Source organism: Panthera onca, chromosome D4 (assembly GCF_046562875.1).
Source record: "Panthera onca isolate mPanOnc1 chromosome D4, mPanOnc1 haplotype 2, whole genome shotgun sequence".
Classification (NCBI taxonomy): Eukaryota; Metazoa; Chordata; class Mammalia; order Carnivora; family Felidae; genus Panthera; species Panthera onca.
The window spans coordinates 26,158,226-26,180,250 of NC_138351.1; positions in this window are offsets into that span (position 1 = coordinate 26,158,226).

A 22,025-nucleotide genomic window follows, 5' to 3' on the forward strand; every position below is an offset into this window, starting at 1 on the left:
TCATGTCCAATATTCTTCAGGGTCTCCCCATTGCTCACAGAAAAAGACACTTGAGCCAGCTAAGGAAGGCCTTGGCCCTTGCCTACCACTTTCCATGATCTTCCATTCTCCAGCATGATTTGGTCAGCAATGCTGAACTCCTTGTGGCCTCCAGAACATGCTAAGCTTTCCTGCTCTGCTTTGCACATGGAATTTCTGTCGGGAACATCACCTCAATCTTCTTACCTCCCCCTTCATTTTCTATATCCAATCCACCAGGCAAAGTTCCACCCCCCACCCCCCCACATTTGAAGCCTCCCCTTCAAGGGATGTGTCCTCTGTTATACATCCTGGTTTTCCCAGGTGAATTAAGCCAGGATCCTGGGATCTGCCCACTTCCCAGGTAGGCCCACCTAGGTACCCACTCCAAGTTTCACACCCCTCTTATACTGCATTTTCCTTTCATACTGGAGTGAGGCTCTACATCCTTAAATGATTTACATAGGGCAGCACTCTGGCTCTATGTATAAAGAACTGAAGCAGGATTAATAGAAGGATCAAAAAGAGAGCGGATATGCAGAGGTCTGGGCATCCACATCTTCCCAAACTAAAAGGGAGTAAAGGGGGTGTGTGGCGAAATTTACAATTCACAGGTGGTATTCACTCATTTAATTTCATCTGTATCATCCATTGCACTGTTACATATTGAGATTTATTTATTTGTTACATGTTGAAATCTCCTGTTGCTTGTTTAATCCCCTGGATTAATCCCCTGGATTAAACGAGATAGCAAAGTGGTTTTCTACCCAGATCTTCCTTAGAGCACAGTACTAACTAGGAGGAAAACTCCAGAAGTTCTCCATCAGTGAAGAAAGAATTCTTAACAACAGGCAAACAAGGTAATACCTTTCTATTGTTAAGAATTCATTACTTTATTTATTTTTTCTTTTTTCAACAACTGGAAGCCTGCATCTCCTACTCTCCTTCAGGCATTTTGCCCATCCCCACCCCTCCCCAACTCTGGAAACTACTAGTTTGTTTTCTGTATGTATGGGTCTGTTTCTGCTTTTTGTTTGTTGATGTATTTGTTTTATTTTTTAGAGTCCACATATAAGTGAAAGCATATGGCATTTGTCTTTCTCTGTTTTATTTTACTTAGCATCATAAAGAATTCAATACATTTTTTGAATGAATGTGCAAAATAAGGAACCAAAAAGAAGACATTTTCTAATAAGTCGTATAAAGATGATTAATTCGTCATGCCTTTGAGTAAGTAGGGTGCCCGTCAGGCACTAGCTTCTCTCCTGACAGCTGGAGACAGAATGGCGAGTGACCGCAAACACTTTCGTGGTGCTGTGTGCCAGGCATGGCTCTAAATGCCACCGCCTACTGGATCCTTACAATAGTCGGCGGTGCTGTTCATTATCCCATTTCATGGCAGCTGAAGTACAGGCGGGTTAGATTGCTTGCTTGTTCTCTGTTAGGGCGGGATTCAAACCCAGACAGACATGATCCAGAGTCTGTGCTCTGAGCGCCTGCACCACACTGCCTTTCCATCCAGTCCCCGGTATCCACCACCTCCAGCTTTCGTTCATCTGTGAACAGGGTTCTCGTAAGCTCACCGCATATATTAACACCTGTAATCCTCGCAATAACCCTGAGGCTGGTTCTATTACTTTCCTCTCCCCTCAGCCCTGCTGGTTGTGGGCGTGGCCCAGAGAGGGTGTGCCCGGTGGGCGTGGTCTGTGTGGGTGGCCGGGATGGGCGGGACCCGAGCCCCAAGTGGAAATGCTCTGGAGGTCCTGGATACCACCTTAAACCCTTGCGAGAGGGTGGGGAAGACTATAGCCAACTCAACGCTTTTGGAGTTGGGATCTTCTGAGTTCAGGGGACACGCAGCGTCCTGTGTTGAGGGAACACTGTGGTTCAGAAGAGGCTTCAGGCTCTCACCAGCTGTGTGATGGATGGGGGGGGGTGCTTGACCTGTCTGTCTCAAGGCTGGCTGAGAGGGCTGGAGGGGTAAACAGCCAGTAAACCGTACCCGTTTCTGCGCTGGCGATCTCAGACACATCCTTGGTAAGAATTCAGACCAGACCACTCTACCGAAAACCCTCCTGGCCACTTGGAAGCGTCTTTTGTCAGGTGCTGTTCTTAACTTCTCCCGCTCCTGGCTCCTCTGCTGGCGCGGCTCTTGGCCGGGTTCTCTTCATTCCCTGCAGAGCTCCTCTTCCCCTCCAGACCCTGGAGGGCGCTGCTCCTCTCCACGTGGTCTCTCTCAGGGCGAACCGTCCCTCCGCCACCAGGGGGCTTTCCAAATCGGTCCCCCGAGCTCTGTTTTGATCTCCAGTTCTGCCTGGCCATTTTTGTTCCAAAGTTTTCTTCTCGGGTTACAAAGCACAATGGACCACATGCTCTCTAATACTTGAGTTTAGGGCAGCTAGACCAGTAACAGATGAACATTTAAAATGCGCTTTTCATATACTTTCGAGCATTCCACTTGTGGAATCTTACAGAAATACTTAAGTCCTCAGGGACACATGTACAGAGATGTGCACCGTAGTATTAACAAAACAAAAACATTAGAACAGCTTATAGGGGAAATGGTGAATTATGGTACACTCCTACCAGGAGAGAGTAAGCTACAGAAAGAATAAAGCACATCTGTAAGGACCATAAAAGGATTCTGCAAAAAAGTAAGTTGAAGAACAGTATTTGGACTGTGATCCCATTTGTGGGTGTGTTTGAAGGCATGTGTGTGAAATATAAATCAAGGGGCGCCTGGGTGGCTCAGTGGGTTAAGTGTCTGACTCTTGATTTTGGCTCAGGTTATGATCTCACGGTTTGTGAGATCGAGTCTCTCTATGCTGACAGCACTTGGAGCCTGCTTGGGATTCTCTCTCTTCCCCTGTATCTCTGCCCCTCCCCTGCTCGCTCTCTCAAAATAAATAAACATTAAAAAAAAAAGAAATATAAATCAAGGTTTATTTTAAACCCTATTTTAGGGTTTTTAAATAGGGTTTCCAAATTAAAATGTCTTTGTAACTAGGCTGAAAGCTACAATGAATATCAGAGCCTAAGAACAAATGACATTAAATTGCAAAAACTTTAAAGATTAGGCTCGTGTTGTATCTCTATGGATGTGGAGGAGATAAAGATCCTGATACAGGATGGAATCCGGAACCTTCGAGGCCTTTGTGTCTAGAGTGGCAGAAAATAAAGCCAGAGTCTGAAGTGTCCCCTTAAAACCTTTAAGCAGTATGGTTCTGAGTCATTCTGGGAGGTTTTGAGTGAAGGAGAATGGATCTGGTGAAGGGGACAGACTGGAAGCTGGGATACCAATCGGAAAGATTTTGTGAGGCCAGTGATTTTGGTGACTGGGGCAAAGGGTAGTGGGAATGTGGAAAAAATATGAGTCTTTAAAGGTCATCTAGAAATCTTTTATTTAGATAAGTAATCTTAGAGATTAGCAGTTTGATGAGGTGGCCTGGGCAGGACATGGAGAGTCCTGGGAATATTTAGGGTTCTTGTAGGGGATCTGAGCAGAGAAGTAGAGGAGGAAGTTTGAGTTAGTTCGGGCTTGCCCTTAGATGCCAAGCTGGAGATGGAAACATGAACTGACAGCAGGTAGACACGTCGAGTGAACAGGAGACAATGGTCCAGGATTAATCCCAAGAGCTCTGTCATTTCATTGAGGATTACATGATACCACACATTAAAAACCCCCAACATAGGGCCTGGAGTGGAGCACATGCTCAGTAAATGTCAGTTTCCCTTCCCTGAAGAAACATTTGTTCAATGAGCCCATAGTCAACAATTAATCCCAAACCAGGCTGACCTTTAAGGATAAACATGCAAAGAAGGTCATGAGGCTGATTTAGAATATGAGCCATCACACACTTGTTGAGTTACACAAAGAAAACCATTTCAGGGAAGGAAGTTCTGTTCTCTGTATCACCACTGGAGCCACAGAAGGTCTTTACACTTTCCGGAGCCTCCTCGCCGGTGGGTCTGCCTGGAAGGCCAGATGCCAGGTTTGCTCCCCAGCTCACCTATGATAATGACTTCTACCCTCTGAGAATGCCTTTTATGAGTCCTGCTGGCTGGGTGTGGATAAGCCCATTTTAAAGGATCTGTTTGTTTTCACCCTCCCGTCTGCCCCACACATCCTGAATTGCCCCACCTGAGGGTAGACCTCAAAAGGATGGGCAGTATGAATTTTCAACTCTGGGTAGACATTCATCCCTAGTAATTACTAAGGGAAGTTTCTGGTTCTGGAAATTCTCTGTAGAGGCTCATCCTAGCAATTCTAATACTTTTGCGCTCCTTTCAAAAGTAAAAAGTCAATTTGCTTTTTCTGGGGGACATCTGGCTTGTTATTTTTTCCTGAAGCTTATTGACTAGAGACTTTCAGGTGCTGTTCTGCAGGTGGTCCTGAACTTCCGGCGATGTGAGGGGGAGACTGGGAGAGGAGCTAGTGTTTTTTCCTGGTCCTCATATTGAGATGCCTACTGGATGCCCATTGTGAAGGGGTCAAGGAGGCAACTGAATTTATGAGGCTGCAACTAGTGCGAAGTTAGAGCTGAAGATTGAAATTTAAGATTATTACTTAAATCAAGAGTGATTCACTTTTTTTATGCCGTTGGACCCCTTTGGCAGTCTAGTGAAGCCACTAGACTTTTTATCAGAATGATGTCTTTAAATGTGTAAAATAAAATGAGTAAGATTACACAGGAAACCATATTAAAATACAAACAAGTTTTTAAAAATTGTGATACAGTAATATAATGTGCTCCTGTATTAATACATTAAATAACAGATCTAGTAGGACGATGTGTTAAATTAACAACCCGAGGTCTGAGAAATTAATGACCGTAATTTAAGGTACTAAAAAAGTAAGTGATATCTGTGATATCTGGAACAACTCTAATGTAATATGAAAATGTTTGTGACTTCTATTGGTGACAAATTCACAGTTATTGTAACACTGCTGTGCTCAGCTCCTTTATTCATGAGTTAAAAAATGTTAAATTTCAATTAGGGATTAGTGAAAATAGGATATTTTCCCCGTCCAGTTCATGGATCCCCTGACTGCTATTTAAAGCCACAGAACACAATGAAACCAACTAGCATATAAATAAAGAAAAACAAGTTTCTTAAGACGAATACCTGGGAAATTCTGACATTAGGAGGTTGAGCAAAGGAGGAGCTCAAAAGAGACTGAGAAAGTGCAGGCAGTGAGGTAGGAGAGGAGGCAAGAGAGGGTAGAATCCAGAAGCCAAGAGAAGAAAATGTCTCTGGGGGAGCCTTGTTTATAATCCTGTGATTGTAAATTGGGATTTACTGTGTACAACATTTTAGACTCTTCTCTACTGGACTATTCCCAGTATTCATCCATCCATCCATCCATCCATCCATCCATCCATCCATCATTTTTGTCAACTCCAACAACATAGCAAGCAAGGTGTTCTAAGGCTGGGAATACAGAAACAATGGCCACTTACTCTGTGACAGACCCTCAGTATTTATACTTTTAATTATTACAGCAATTCTTTTATGTTACTCCTGTGCAGTAGATGAAATTGAGGCAGGAGAGGTTAAATAGTCTATCCAGGGGAAGGGATATTAGCCTGAATTTAGAGCTGGCTCCTGAGCCCTAGATCTGTTTTTTGTTTTGTTTTGTTTTGTTTTGTTTTGTTTTTAAGGATCTGAAAGGTTGTTCATCATTCTTTTAAAATTCTTTTTACCTCTGCTTTTTTGAGATATAATTGACATATAACATTGTATAAGTTTATATGATGATTTGATATATGTATATATTGTGAAAATATTACCACGATAAAGTTAGTTAACAACATCCATCACCTCATAGAGTTTTGTGTGTATGTGGTAAGAATATTTAAGATCTAATCTCTTTGCCAATTTCAAGTATACAATATGGTGTTGTTAATTATAGTCACCAGGAGGTACATTAAATCTCCAAAACTTATTCCTCTTATAACTGGAAATTTATACACTTTGACCAACGTCTCACATTTCCCCCACCCAGCCTTGGAAATCATGAAATCTACTCTTTGCTTCTATGAGTTCAACTTCTTTAGATTCCACACATAAGTGATATCATACTGTATTTATCTTTCTCTGGCTTCTTTAACTTAGCAGAATGCCCTCGGGCTTCATTCATGTTGTCACAAATAGTAGGATTTTCTTCTTTTTTTTTTAATAGCTGAATAATATCCCATTGTATACATACACCACATTTTATTTGACCATTCACCTGTTGAAGGACACATAGGTTGTTTCCATGCCTTGGCTGTTGTGAATAATATTGCAGTGAACATGGGGGTGCAGATGTATCTCTTCAAGATATTGGTTTCATTTCCTTTGGACACATACCAGCAGTAGGATTACTGGGTTATATGGTAGTTCTATTTTTAAATTTTTTGAGGAGCCTAGATACTGTTTTCCACAGTGATTGCACCAGTTTACATTCCCACCAAAGTGCATGAGAGTTTCCTTTTCTCCACATCCTCCCCAGCATTTGTTATCTGTTGTCTTTTTGATAGTAGTCATGCTAACAGGTGTGAGGTGCTATCTCACTGTGGTTCTGATTTGCATTGTCCTGAGGATGAGTCCTGTTGAGCACCTTTTCATGTACCTGTTGGCTATTTGTATGTCTTCTTTGGAAAAATATCTATTTAAGTCCTTTGCCCATTTTTAATCAGATTTAAAAAAAGAGTTGTCTGAGTTTCTTATATATTTTAGATATTACCCCCTTATCAGAAATATGATTTGCAGATATTTTCTCCCATTCCTTAGGTTGCCTCTTCATTTTGTTCATTTTTTATTTTGCTCTGCAGAAGCTTTTTTGTTTGATACAGCCCCACTTGTTTCTTTTTGCTCTTGTTGCCTTTGTTTTTAGTGTCAGTTCACATTTTATCTCTTCTCTCTCTCTCAACTTCCACTTCACTTTTTGAAGCACCTTCTTCTGGTTTCTATGACTCAACACTCTTGGTTTCCTTCCAACTCACTGCTCTTTCTCTCCTATGCTCTGTATGAATAATAATTATCAAATTTAGCCTGCATCAGAATCATACAAATGTTTTGTTAACTAAGGAAAAAAAAGATGACTGGGTTCTGCCATACACATTTGGAGTCAGAATGGGGGCAGGAGGTGCCCATGTCCCACTGTGTTTCAAATAAATGGCACAAGTGATTTTGGCATAGACCAAAGTTTGAAACCTAGCACTAGCTAGGATTTAAAAACTACTTTTTCAGGAGTGCCTAGGTGGCTCGGTCGGTTAAGCATCTGACTTCAGCTCAGGTCGTGGTCTCATAGTTCATGAGTTCAAGCCCCGCGTTGGGCTCCTCACTGAGTTCGAGCCCTGATTCAGGCTCTGTGCTGACTGCTTAGAGCTCGGAGCCTGCTTTCGATTCTGTGTCTCCCTCTCTCTCTGCTCCTCTCCCATTTGCACTCTGTCTCTCTTTCAAAAATAAATAAAAACATTAAGAAGAAATCTTTTTAAAAATTACTTTTTCATAGATTAGTTTTAATAAAATCAATAAAGTACTCTTTTCATAGTTTGGATGTTATGATAATTCCATTTCTAAAATGAGGTCATTTGGTGATATCAGTCCAGTTATCAAGGATGGAAGGAAGGACACATTCTAAAAACCAATCATAAAGATAAATTCTCTTGTTTCCATAATATGCCTAAAGATAGAAGCATCAGCAACACTGGATATGGGGTTAGAAGACCCAAGTTCAAGTCCATTTTACAGATGTGATTTTCCGGTCCTGGACGAGTCATTTAACCTTTTTAGACCTTAGTTTTTCCTCATTCACAATATGAGGATTGCCATAATTCCCATCAAGACATGATTCATTCCATTGGCTTTCCTCCTTTCCCACGTTAGAATACTTTGTTGTATCAGAATTCCCGAATGACTGTTGCAAATATATCCAATCATCAGTTTCTATTCCTGGAGGAGTCAGAATCTTAATCTAGACACTGTTTGATACCTATAGTTGTCTGGTGTAGTTATTTGAATATACTGAAGGATTATTTTGATAAAAGATGAAAGGCCAGATCATAGTTTTATTGTTTTGGGCTCCAGACCTTTTGCAAGACTAGATAATGAATAGATAAAATGCAAACTGAAAAAATTATGAATATGAGAGAAAAGCAAGATGAGGATTCATCTCTCAGTAATAGGTCTAACAGATCCCCAAATCCTATGCTCTTGTTCTTTTGTTCCATTTTTCTTTGTGTAAGAAAACTTCTCTGCAAGATTCTGATTATGGTGTAGGGTGTGGCTGGATGGAAACAGGTACATAAATAGTGAGCCCCTTTCTAAAAACAGGGGAAGAAGGGCGTCTGGGTGGCTCAGTTGGCTGAGCACCCGACTTTGGCTCAGGTCATGATCTCATGGTTCATGAGTTTGAGTCCCTGTAATGGGCTTGCTAATGTCAGCACAGAGCCTACTTCAGATCCTCTGTTTAAAAAAAATAAATAAAAAAATAAAAACAGGGGAAGGAAAAGGGTCTGGACAGATCTGGTTGGAGTGGTTTTATTTTTACTTCTTTTCAGTCTATAAAACAAATATTTGGTAGCAAGCTGCCATATACACAGCTTGTACAATTTTTTTGGCACCTTTTAAATACTTAAAATTATTTTAATGTTTATTTATTTTTGAAGGAGAGGGAGACACAGTGTGAGCAGTGGAGGGGCAGAGAGAGAGGGTGACACAGGATGTGAAGCAGGCTCTAGGCTCTGAGCCGTCAGCACAGAGCCTGATGTGGGGCTTGAACTCAACAAACTGTGAAATCATGATCTGAGCCAAAGTCTGACACTTGGCTGAGCCAACCAGGTGCCACAACTTGTTTGGCACCTTAATGAAGTCTCAGCTTTCTCTCTTTGTAGACGCTCTGGCCACCACCTTCCATGAAGGATTTATTCAAGGCAGATATGATATATTCTAGAGCTGTGTGCTCCAATGTGATAGTTGGTTTTTTGTTGTTGTTGTTGTTGTTTTACAGATTTGATAGAGGTTTATTAAGCTCTCCTTTGCAGAGAGAGGGCCAAAGTGCCTCCTTTTTACACATATGATATGTTAATTTAAATCTCAAAGTTCAAGTTCTTTTTTTTTTTTCTGGGTAGGGATTTTTTTCACTATTTTTTTTTTAATTTTTAAAAATTTTTAAAATTTACATCCAAATTAGTTACCATATAGTGCAACAATGATTTCAGGAGTAGATTCCTTAATTCCCCTTACCCATTTAGGCCATCTGCCCTCCCACAACCCCTCCAGTAACCCTCTGTTTGTTCTTCATATTTAAGAGTCTCTTATGTTTCATCCCCCTCCCTGTTTTTATACTATTTTTGCTTCCCTTCCCTTGTGTTCATCTGTTCTGTGTCTTAAAGTCCTCATAAGAGTGAAGTCATATGATATTTGTCTTTCTGACTAATTTCACTTAGCTATAATACCCTCTAGTTCCATCCACATAGTTGCAAATGGCAAGATTTCATTCTTTTTGATTGCCGAGTAATACTCCATTACACACACACACACACACACACACACACACACACCCCACATCTTCTTTATCCACACTCATCCATCGATGGACATTTGGGCTCTTTCCATACTTTGGGTATTGTTGATAGTGAGCTACAAACATTGGGGTGCATGTGTCCCTTCAAAACAGCATACCTGTATCCCTTGGATAAATACCTACTAGTGCAGTTGCTGGGTCATAGGGTAGTTCTATTTTTAATTTTTTGAGGAACCTCCATACTGTTTTCCAGAGTGGCTGCACCAGCTTGCATTCCCACTAACAGTGCAAAAGAGATCCTCTTTCTCCACATCCTCACCAACATCTGTTGTTGCCTGAGTTGTTAATGCCCATTTCTTCACTGGATTATTTGTTTTTTGGGTGTTGAGTTTGATAAGTTCTTTGTAGATTTTGGATACTAACCTTTTATCTGATATGTCATTTGCAGATATCTTCTCCCATTCCATCGGTTGCCTTTTAGTTTTGCTGATTGTTTCCTTCGCTGTGCAGAAGCTTTTTATTTTGATGAGGTCCCAATAGTGCTGTGGCCAAGGTCAAAGAGGTTTTTACCTGCTTTCTCCTCGAGGATTTTGATGGCTTCCTGTCTTACATTTAGGTCTTTCATCCATTTTGAGTTTATTTTTGTGTATGGTATAAGAAAATGGTCCAGGTTCACTTTCCTGCATGTCGCTGTCCAGTTTTCCCAGCACCACTTGCTGAAGAGACTGTCTTTATTCCATTGGATATTCTTTCCTGATTTGTCACAGATTAGTTGGCCATATGTTTGTGGGTCTGTTTCTGGGTTCTCTATTCTGTTCCATTGATTGGAGTGTCTGTTTTTGTGCCAGTACCATACTGTCTTGATGATTACAGCTTTGTAGTACAGCTTGAAGTCTGGGATTGTGATGCCTCCTGCTTTGGTTTTCTTTTTCAAGATTGCTTTGGCTATTTGGGGTCTTTTCTGGTTCCATATAAATTTTAGGGTTGTTTGTTCTAGCTCTGTGGAAAATGCTGGTGTTATTTTGAAAGGGATTGCATTGAATATGTAGATTGCATTGTAGTATTACAAAGCAATCCAGTATACTACAAAGCAATCTAGTAGTATTCAATCTGTAGTATTCATTGTAGTATTGAAACTTTAACAATATTTGTTCTTCCTATCCAGGAGCATGGAATATTTTTCCTTTTTTTTTTGGTATCTTCTTCAATTTCTTTCATAAGCTTTCTATAGTTTTCAGTGTACAAATTTTTCACCTCTTTCGTTAGATTTATTCCTAGGTATTTTATGGTTTTGGTGCAATTGTAAATGGGATCAATTCCTTGATTTCTTTTTCTGTTGTGTCACTGTTGGTGTATAGGAATACAGCTGATTTCTGTGCATTGATTTTATATCCTGCAACTTTGCTGAATTCATGAATCAGTTCTAGCAGCTTTTTGGTGGAATCTTTTGGGTTTTCCATATACAGTATCATGTCATTTGCGAAGAGTGAAAGTTTGATTTCCTTCTGGCCGATTTGGATGCCTTTTATTTCTTTGTGTTGTCTGATTGCTGAGGCTAAGACTTCCAATACTATGTTGAATAACAGTGGTGAGAGTGGACATAACCAGTCTTGTTCCTGGCCTTAGGGGGAAAACTCTCAGTTTTTCCCTATTGAGGATAATATTAACGTTGGGTCTTTCGTATACAGCTTTTATGATCTCAAGGTATGATGCCTCTATCCCTACTTTCTTGAGGGTTTTTATCAATAAAGGATGCTGTATTTTGTTGAATGCTTTCTCTACATCTATTGAGAGGATCATATGGTACTTGTCCTTTCTTTCATTGATGTGATGAGTTATATTGATTGTTTTGCAGATATTGAACCAGCCCTGCATCTCAGGTATAAATCCTGCTTGGTCGTGGTGAATAATTTTTTTGATGTATTGTTGGATCTGGTTGGCTAATATCTTGTTGAGGATTTTTGCATCCATGTTCATCAGGGAAATTGGCCTATGGTTCTCCTTTTTAGTGGGGGTCTCTGTCTGGTTTTGGAACCAAGGTAATGCTGAATTCATAAAAGGAGTTTGGAAGTTTTCCTTCCATTTCTATTTTTTGGAATAGCTTTAAGAGAATAGGTGTTAACTCTTCCTTCAATGTTTGGTAGAATTCCCCTGGAAAGCCAGCTGGCCCTGGACTCTCATTTTTTGGGAGATTTTTGATTACTAATTCGATTTCTTTACTGGTTATGGGTCTGTTCAAATTTTCTATTTCTTCCTGTTTGAGTTTTGGTAGTATATATGTTTCTAGGTATTTGTCCATTTCTTCCAGATTGCCCATTTCATTGGCATATAATTGCTTATAATGTTCTTTTATTGTTGTTTTTGTTTCTGCTGTGTTGGTTGTGATCTCTCCTCTTTCATTCTTGATTTTATTTATTTGGGTCCTTTCCTTTTTCTTTTTGATCAAACTGGCTACTGGTTTATCAATTTTGTTAATTCTTTCAAAGAACCAGCTTCTGGTTTCATTGATTTGTTCTACTGTTTTTTTTTTGGTTTTGATAGCATTAATTTCTGCTGTAATCTTTGTTATTTCCTGTCTTCTGCTCTTTTGGGTTTTATTTGCTGTTCTTTTTCCAGCTCCTTAAGGTGTAAGGTTAGGTTGTGTATCTGAGATCTTTCTTCCTTCTTTAGGAAGGCCTGGATTGCTAAATACGTTCCTCTTATGACCGCCTTTACTGCGTCCCAGAGGTTTTGGGCTGTGGTGTTATCATTTTCATTGACTTCCATATACTTTTTAATTTCTTCTTTAACTGCTTGGTTAGTCCATTCATTCTTTAGTAGGATGTTCTTCAGTCTCCAAGTATTTGTTACCTTTCCAAATTTTTTCTTGTGGTTGATTTCAAGTTTCATAGCGTTGTGGTCTGAAAAGATGCATGTTATGATCTTGATCTTTTTGTACTTGCTGAGGGATGATTTGTGTCCCAGTATGTGATCTATTCTGGAGAACGTTCCATGTGCACTGGAAAAGAATGTATATTCTGGTGTTTTAGGATGAAATGTTTTGAATATATCTGTTAATTCTATCTGGTCCAGTGTGTCATTCAAAGCCACTGTTTCCTTGTTGATTTTTTGATTAGATGATCTGTCCATTGTTGTAAGTAGAGTGTTGAAGTCCCCTACTATTATGGTATTATTATCAATGAGTTTCTTTATGTATGTGATTCATTGGTTTATATATTTGCATTCTTCCACATTTGGAGCACACATGTTTACAATTGTTAGGTCTTCTTGGTATATAGACCCCTTAATTATGATATAATGCCCTTCTGCATCTCTTGATACAGTCTTTATTTTAAAGTCTAGATTGTCTGATATAAGTATGGCTAGTCTGGCTTTCTTTTGTTGACCATTAGCATGATAGATGGTTCTCCATCTCCTTACTTTCAATCTGAAGGTGTCTTTAGGTCTAAAGTGGGTCTCTTGTAAACAGCAGATGGATCTTGTTTTCTTATTAACTCTTTTACCCTATGTTTTTTGATTGGAGCATTTAGTCCATTGACATTTAGAGTGAGTACTGAAAGACATGAATGTATTGCCATTATGTTGCTTGTAGAGTTGGAGTTTCTGGTGGTGTTTCTGGTCCTTTCTAGTCTCTGTTGCTTTTGTTATGTATGTATGTATGTATGTATGTATTTACTTTTTAATTTTTTCTCCCCTCAGAGAGTCCCTCTAAACATTTCTTGCAGGGCTGGCTTAGTGGTCACAAACTCCTTTAATTTTTGTTTGTCTGGGAAACTTTTAATCTCTCCTTCTAGTTTGAATGACAGTCTTGCTGGGTAAAGAGTTCTTGGCTGCATATTTTTCTGATTCAGCACATTGAATATATCCTGCCACTCCTTTCTGGCCTGCCAAGTTTCTGTGGATAGATCTGCTGGAAACCTGATCTGTCTTCCCTTGTAAGTTAAGGACTTTTTTTCCCTTGCTGCTTTCATGATTCTTTCCTTGCCTGAGTATTTTGTGAATTTGACTATGATATGCCTTGTTGATGGTCAGTTTTTGTTGAATCTACTGGGATTCCTCTGTGCTTCCTGGATTTTGATGTCTGTGTCTTTCCCCAGGTTAGGAAAGTTTTCTGCTATGATTTGCTCACATCACCCTTCTACTCTTTTTTCTCACTCTTCCATTTCCGGGACCCCTATGATTCTGATGTTGTTCCTTTTTAATGAGTCACTGATTTCTCTAATTCTTAAATTGTGCTCTTTTGCCTTTGTTCCCTCCTTTTTTGTGCTTCATTATTTTCTGTAAGTTTGTCTTCTGTATCGCTGATTGTCTGTTCTGTCTCATCCATATTTGCTGCCGTGGCATCCACTGGAGATTGCAGCTCAGTTATAACATTTTTTTTTTTCATCCTGACTAGCTTTTCTTTCTTTTATCTCTGCAGCAAGGGGTTCTAATCTATTTTCGACTCCAGGTAGTATTATTATTATCATGATTCTAAATTCTGGTTCAGACATCTTGCTTGTATCTGTGTTGGGTAAGTCCCTGTCTGTCATTTCTTCCTGCTCTTTCTTTTGGTGTGAATTCCTTCATTTTGTCATTTTTAAAAAAAAAATTTTAAATTTATTTTTAATGTTTATTTTTTTTTTTTGACTGAGAGAGAGAGACAGAGCATGAGTGGGGGAGGGGCAGAGAGAGAGGGAGACACAGAATCCGCAGCAGGCTCCAGGCTCTGACTTGTCAGCACAGAGCCCGACGTGGAGCTCTAACTCACAGACCATGAGATCATGACCTGAACCCAAGTTGGACGCTCAACCGACTGAGCCACCCAGGCTCCCCCTTCATTTTGTCATTTTGAAGGGAGAAAAGGAATGAATAAGGTGAAAAAAATAAAAGTTAAAGTTAAAAAAATTAAAATTAAAAAAAATTAAAATTAAAAAATTAGAAGCAATCACACAGACACAAAATCGAATAAATGATGCTAGATTCTAGGTGTGTTTTGGTCTGGGTGTTGGAAGGGTTTTGACAGATTAGAGAACAAAGGGGAAAGGAAAAAAAAGGAAATCATTTGAAAATTTGAAAAAATGAATACACTGAAGTAGAATAAAATGGAATGATGGAAGTAAAATAGAATTTGAAAAAAATTACACAAAAGGAAAAATATAGTGAAAAAACTTAAAGAAAAATATTTTTAATAAAAATAAAATCTTTCTGTCTCCTTATTGAAAAAAAAGAAAAGAAATGAAAAAGAGAAAAAAGAAAAAAAAGAAAATTGAATAGATGGACCAGTGAACAGACTGAAATATGACTGAAATTACTTTGTTTTCCCCTGGAATCAACCTATGAAGTGCTTTATAGTCCATAAAATAAGCAGGTGGAGCGACTCAAGGTCCTAAGAGCGAGGTTGGCCCACTTGGGTGGGACTTAGTGTAATTGCTCCATTCTTCACTAGATGGCGCTGCTTAGCTTATTGGTTGGATTGTTGTTGTGCTTGTAGGTGCGTATGCGCATTCGCGGGAGCGGTGATAATGGTGTCACCCAACTACCCAGTCTCTAGTATCAGGACTCTGCTCTCCCTGATAAGCAATCAAGCACCTGTCCTTTGTCTTTGGCTTCTGTCCACTCCCCGCTTTTACACACTCCACAACCAAGCTCCAGGCAGAACCTCCCTCCTGAGTTTTGTCTCCAACGCAGCTATTTTTTCCGACCCCTTATTTCTGAGGAACTGTGGCTTTGACCTGCTCTGCCCCTCTGTGGGAGGGTCTCACTGAGCAATGGCCAGGTGCCGCGGCTGCACCCAGGAATGTTCTTGGCTTGTGCTGCTGCCAACGCCATGACTGCGACTGGGTGCCAGCCTGCCCCAGAAAAAGTTTGCATGATTGTGTAGCAGCAGCATTTCAGGGATTATGGAAAACCACAAAACACATCTGGCACCAGGCTGCACCCCTAGCAACCTTATTCTAGTACCAGCAAATGTGGTTGTTCTCCTGGGTCCACTGGGGCCTTTGCATTTGGGGGAGTCACACATCCTCTCCCAGGTGTCCTCCCAGCAGGGGAACCACCTCTCCCCTGTGGCCTGAAGAACTCTGGACTTCACTCTGCTCCTGGGGATTCACTCTTCTCACCAGAGCACTGCCAGGTATTGAGCTGTGGCATTTCAGACTCTGTGCTCCCCCTGTTTATACAGTCTTAATGAAATTTAAACCCTCTCCTTTCTCCTTTCTCCCTTTTTATTTCAGTCCCTACGGCTGTTTCCACTTTTCCACTTTCTCTCCAGCTGCTTTTTGGGGGGAGGTGCTTTTCCCATATTCTCTCCCCCACCCCACCCTGTCTCAGTCCTCTCTCCATGTGCAAAAAGGGCTCCCTGCCCTTCAATCTTCTCCCTCCCCCAGTTCACCTCTCCATGCTGTGTACCTGCTGATTTCTGTGGCTCAGGTTGTGCAGATTGTTGTGTTAATCCTCAGATCATTTTTCTAGGTGTGCAGGATGGTTTAGTATTGGTCTGGCTGTATTTCATGGATGCGAGACACAAAAAAAGCTTCCATGCTGTTCTGCCATCTTGGCTCCTCCAATGTAGTAGTCTTTAGCCACACCCGGCCATCCAGATTTCAATGTGAATGAATTGAAACGAAATATTAAAACTAAAAATTCACTTCCTTGGGCACATAAATAACATATCAAAGGTTAGCAAGGCATATGTGGCAGTGGCTACTGTGTTGGACCCTTGCAGACATAGAACATTTTCATTGTCACAGAAAATTCTATTGAATAGCAGTACTTGACAGCAATTTTGCTCCCTTGAGAATATTTGGTAATATCTGGAGATGTTTTTGGTTGTTAAAAGAGAGGGTTGGGTGCAGGGTGCTGCTGGAAATCCTACAGTGCTTAGGATGATCTTCCACAAAAGAAGAATTATTGGACCAAAATAACAGCAGTGCCAATGTTGAGAGACTAGGCTGTAAAGGTAGGATTCTGTTAGACTGTTGGTTGACATCAGGTAACCAGCACACTCTGAGATTATGGTGGGATTTAGCTTAGGGCATTGTCCCTAAGATCACAAGTGACAGATCTCCCTGGATCCTTTTATTCTGTTTGGGCTATATTGATTGGGTAGAGTCGCTGAAATATTTGAACCAATTTACATATCCTGAATACCATTACTTTCCCTAAATAGAAGCTCATTTTAAACAACTCTTATGCTGATTACCAAGGCAAGTAACTTCAACAATGAAAATCTATCTGTGACTTTCATTATGCTGAACATAATGGCTCTCCTATGGCCAAGAAACCTTTGGACTGGGACCTTTCTGATAAAAAGTGGCTGACAACTTATCCCTGAACCTTGGCTCAACCTTGGCTGCCTAAGTAAAAGTGTTCTTCAATGACTTCAGTTTGGTCTCCAATTCTTAACTCTCTTCTTGGATAAAACCAGCCGGAAGAACATAGCTTTTGCAAAACCTGCCACCTTAAATTATAATGATTTTTCAAAGTATGCAAACTTGAGTATATCACACACCAAAACACTCAATGTAGGGATATCTGGTGGTCTCCATCTTTCTGCTACTTCTTTCTTTTCTTTGACCCCAAAGCCCAGGGCCCTAGTTCCTCAAGCACACAAAAGTACCCAGCCAGGGTGATTCATTACCCTGTACAGCACTGCCTGCAATGGGTATCTTGTCTTATTTAACTGGACCAAGGCCAATTGTGCATTCTGTCCACCTTCTCTGCAGCTCCTCCCATATCCTAATGTCTTTAGACTGACTTCAGTACTACTGGCTCTCCCATAATGAGACCTGTGATACCCTTGATTTGAGGACTTTGTTTCCTTTGTCTATAAAATGAAAGGGGTCAGCCTGGTAATCCTTTATCTCCCTTTTAGTTACAGCTTTCTGTAGCTCTCTACACTATTGACTTCATAGCAACCTTCCATTTATACTAAAATCAGAGAAGTTCAGGTGATTTTGCTGTCTCCTTAAAGCTCCTTACAATGGATTTTAATACAACTGAAGTAATTAAAGATGAAGTCTTGATGTTCAGAAGTTCTCAGACAAAAAATTATAAGGGAGAAGAAAGCAAGTAGCAAAATGTCAGTGAATCTAGGTGAAGGATATATAGGTATGCATTGTCAGATTCTTGCAACATGTATGAGGAGTGACTTTTTTTTAATAAAAAATTAAAATAAAAACAATATTAAGTGAGTTTCTAACTCTCAGTGTGGCTGTCCAAAGGGGGTTTTTTGCTCCCTACTAAAGTCAAACTCAGAAATGTCTCAACTATCCTAAGAAACATATTGTGTCTTTACAGGAGCTGTTGACACATGTGAATGAAAAGACCAGGCACAATGCCCCACACTGGAGAATGCTATGGTCCAATCCTTAGATTTTTCTTTTTAACAAAAAAAGAATACAACACTTATCTTCTTCCCCTCAAACTTGAAGATATGGACATAAGACTTTTAAAACATCTTGAATTACAGCTTTGAACATGATGAAAACACTTGAGGGTTTTACTGTTGACCCTTGAACAATGTGAGTTTGAACTGCATGGGCCCACTTATATTTGAATTTTGTTTCAATAAATACAGTACAGAACTGTACTGCAAATGTGTTTTCTCTTCCTTATGATTTAATTTTTTAAATAAGTGTTTATTTATATTCTAGTTAGTTAACATACAGTATAATATTAGATTAAGGTGTACAATTTAGTGATTCAACACTTGCATACAACACCCAGTGCTTAATCCCCATCGTATATTTAACTCATCCTCCCATCTACCTCCCCTCTGGTAACCATCAGTTTGTTCTCTATAGTTAAGCGTCTGTTTCTTGGTTTGTCTCCCTTTTTTCCCCATGATTGTTTTGTTTCCTAAATTCCACATATAAGTGAAATAATATAGTATTTGTCTTTCTCTGACTGACTTATTTTACTTAGGATAATACTCTCTAGCTCCATCCATGTCATTACAAATGGCAAGATCTCATTCTTTTCTATGGCTGAGTAATATTCTATTGTATATATATATATATACCACATCTTTATCCATTCATCAGTTGATGGACATTTGGGCTCTTTCCATAATCTGGCTATTGTTTATAATGCTGCTACTATAAACATTAGGGTGCATGTATCCCTTTGAATTAGTATTTTTGTATTCTTTGGGGAAATATCTAGTAGTGCAATTGCCGGATCATAAGGCAGTTCTATTTTTAACTTTTTGAGGAAACTCCATACTTTTTTCCAGAGTGACTTCACCAGTTTACATTTCCACAGTGTAAGAGGGTTCCCCTTTCTTGACATCCTCACCATCACCTGCTGTTTCTTGTGTTGCTGATTTTATTTATTTATTTATTTATTTATTTATTTATTTATTTTTTATCAAGCAAATAACCCTGTTTTATACAGTGAAGTGGAAGAGCCAAGGATCAAATCCAAAATTTCTTTTTTTTTAAAGATGAAATTTATTGTCAAATTGGTTTCCATACAACACCCAGTGCTCAATCCCAACAGGTACCCTCCTCAATGCCTATCACCCACTCACCCTCCTCAGTTTATTCTCAGTTTTTAAGAGTCTCTTATGGTTTGCCTCATTCCCTCTCTGTAACTTTTTTTCCCCCTTCCCCTCCCCCATGGTCTTCTGTTAAGTTTCTCAGGATCCATATAAGAGTGAAAACATATGGTACCTGTCTTTCTCTGTATGACTTATTTCACTTAGCATAATACGTTCCAGTTCTATTCACGTTGCTACAAAAGGCCATATTTCATTCTTTCTCATTGCCAAATAGTATTTCATTGTGTATATAAACCACAATTTCTTTATCCATTCATCAGTTGATGGACATTTAGGCTCTTTCCATAATTTGGCCATTGTTGAAAGTGATGCTGTAAACATTGGGGTACAAGTGCCCCTATGCATCAGCACTCCTGTATCCCTTGAATAAATTCCTAGCAGTGCTATTGATGGGTCATAGGGTAGATCTATTTTTAATTTTTTGAGGAACCTCCACACCATTTTCCAGAGTGGCTGCACCAGTTTGCATTCCCACTAACAGTGCAAGAGGGTTCCCATTTCTCCACGTCATCACCAGCATCTATAGTCTCCTGATTTGTTCATTTTAGTCACTCTGACTGGCCTGATGTGGTATCTCAGTGTGGTTTTGCTTTGTATTTCCCTGATGAGGAGTGACGTTGAGCATCTTTTCAGGTGCCTGTTGGCCATCTGGATGTCTTCTTTACAGAAGTGTCTACTCACGTCTTCTGCCCATTTCTTCACTGGATTATTTGTTTTTTGGGTGTGGAGTTTGATGAGTTCTTTATAGATTTTGGATACTAGCCCTTTGTCTGATATGTCATTTGCAAATATCTTTTCCCATTCCATCAGCTGCCTTTTAGTTTTGTTGATGGTTTCCTTTGCAGTGCAGAAGCTTTTTATCTTCATGAGGTCCCAGTAGTTCATTTTTGCTTTTAATTCCCTTGCCTTTGGAGATGTGTCAAGTAAGAAATTGCTATGGCTGAGGTCAGAGAGGTTTTTTCCTGCTTTCTCCTCTAGGGTTTTGATGGTTTCCTATATCACATTCAGGTTCTTCATCCATTTTGAGTTTATTTTTGTGAATGGTGTAAGAAAGTGGTCTAGTTTCATTCTTCTGCATGTTGCTGTCCAGTTCTTCCAGCACCATTTGTTAAAGAGACTGTCTTTTTTCCATTGGATACTCTTTCCTGCTTTGTCAAAGATTAATTGGCCATTCTTTTGTGGGTCCAGTTCTGGAGTCTCTATTCCATTCCATTGGTCTATTGTATTGCTGATTTTAGCCATTCTGACAAGTGTGAGGTGATATCTCATTATAGTTTTTTTTTTAATTTTTATTTTATTTTAAGAGAGAGTGTGGCAGGGGGAGAGGGGCAGAGGGAGAGAGAGAGAAAATCCCAATCAGGCTCCACACTCAGCATGGAGCCCAATGCAGTGTTCAATCCCACCACTGTGAGATCATGACCTGAGTGAAACCAAGGGTTGGATGCTTAACTAATTGAGCCACCCAGGTGCACCTCTCATTGTAATTTTGATTTGTATTTCCCTGATGATGAGTGATGTTGACCATTTTTCCATGTGTGCATTGGCTATCTGTATGTCTTATTTGGAAAAAGGTCTATTCATGTCTTCTATTGTTTAATTTGATTATTTGTTTTTTGGGTGTTGAGTTTTATAAGTTCTTTATATATTTTGGGTACTAACCCTTTATCTGATATGTCATTTGCAAATATATTCTCCCATTTTGTATGTTGCCTTTTATTTTTGTTGATTGTTTCCTTTACTGTATGGAAACTTTTTATTTTGATGGCATCCCCTTGCCTCAGGAAACATATCTAGTAAGAAGTTGTTATGGTTGATGTCAGAGAGATTACTCCTTGTGTTCTCCTCTAGAATTTTAATGGTTTCCAATCTCACGTTTAGGTCTTTAATCCATCTTGAATTTATTTTTGTGTTTGGTGTAAGGAAGTGGTCCAGGTTTGTTCTTTTGCATGTAGCTGACCAGTTTTCCCAACACCATTTTTTGAAGAGACTGTCTTTTTCCCATTGAATATTCTTTCCTGCTTTGTCAAAGATTAGTTGACCATGTAGTTGTGGGTTCATTTCTTGGTTTTCTATTCTGTCCCATTGATCTATGGGTCTACTTTTGTGCCAATAACATACTCTCTTGATCACTATAGCTTTGTACTATCACTTGAAGTCTGGAATTGTGATGTATACAGCTTAGCTTTTCTTTTTCAAGGTTGCCTTGGCTATTCAGGGTCTTTTGTGATTCCATACAACTTTTAGGATTGTTTATTCTAGTTGTGTGAAAAATGATGTTGGTATTTTGATAGGGATTGCATTAAATCCCTATCATGTATAGATGATACATGTATAGATTGCTTTGGCTAATATAGACATTTTAATGATATTTGTTCTGCCAATCCACGAATATGGAATGTTTTTCCATTTCTTTGTGTCCCCTTCAATTTCTTTCATCAGAGTTTTATAGTTTTATAGTTTTATAGTTTACAGGCATGTAGATTTTCAGAGTACAAATCTTTTACCTCTTTGGTTAGGTTTATTCCTAGGTACCTTACTGTTTTTGATGCAGTTGTAAATGGGATTGATTCCTTAATTTCTCTTTCTGCTGCTTTATTATGGGTGTATAGAAATGCAACAGATTTCTGTACATTGATTTTATATCCTATGATTTTACCAATGTCATGTATCAGTTCTAGCATTTTTTTTGGTGGAGTTTTTTGGATTTTGTATATATAGTGTCATGCCACCATTTAGTGAAAGTTTTACTTCTTCCTTGCCAATTTGGATGCTTTTTATTTCTCTTTGTTGTCTTATTGCTGTGGCTAGGACTTCCGACACTATGTTTAATAACAGTGGTTAAGAATGGATATCCCTGTCTTATTCTTGAACTTAGAAGAAAAGCTGTTTTTCCCCATTGAGGATGATATTAGCTGTGGGCTTTTCATATATGGTCTTTATTAAGTTGAA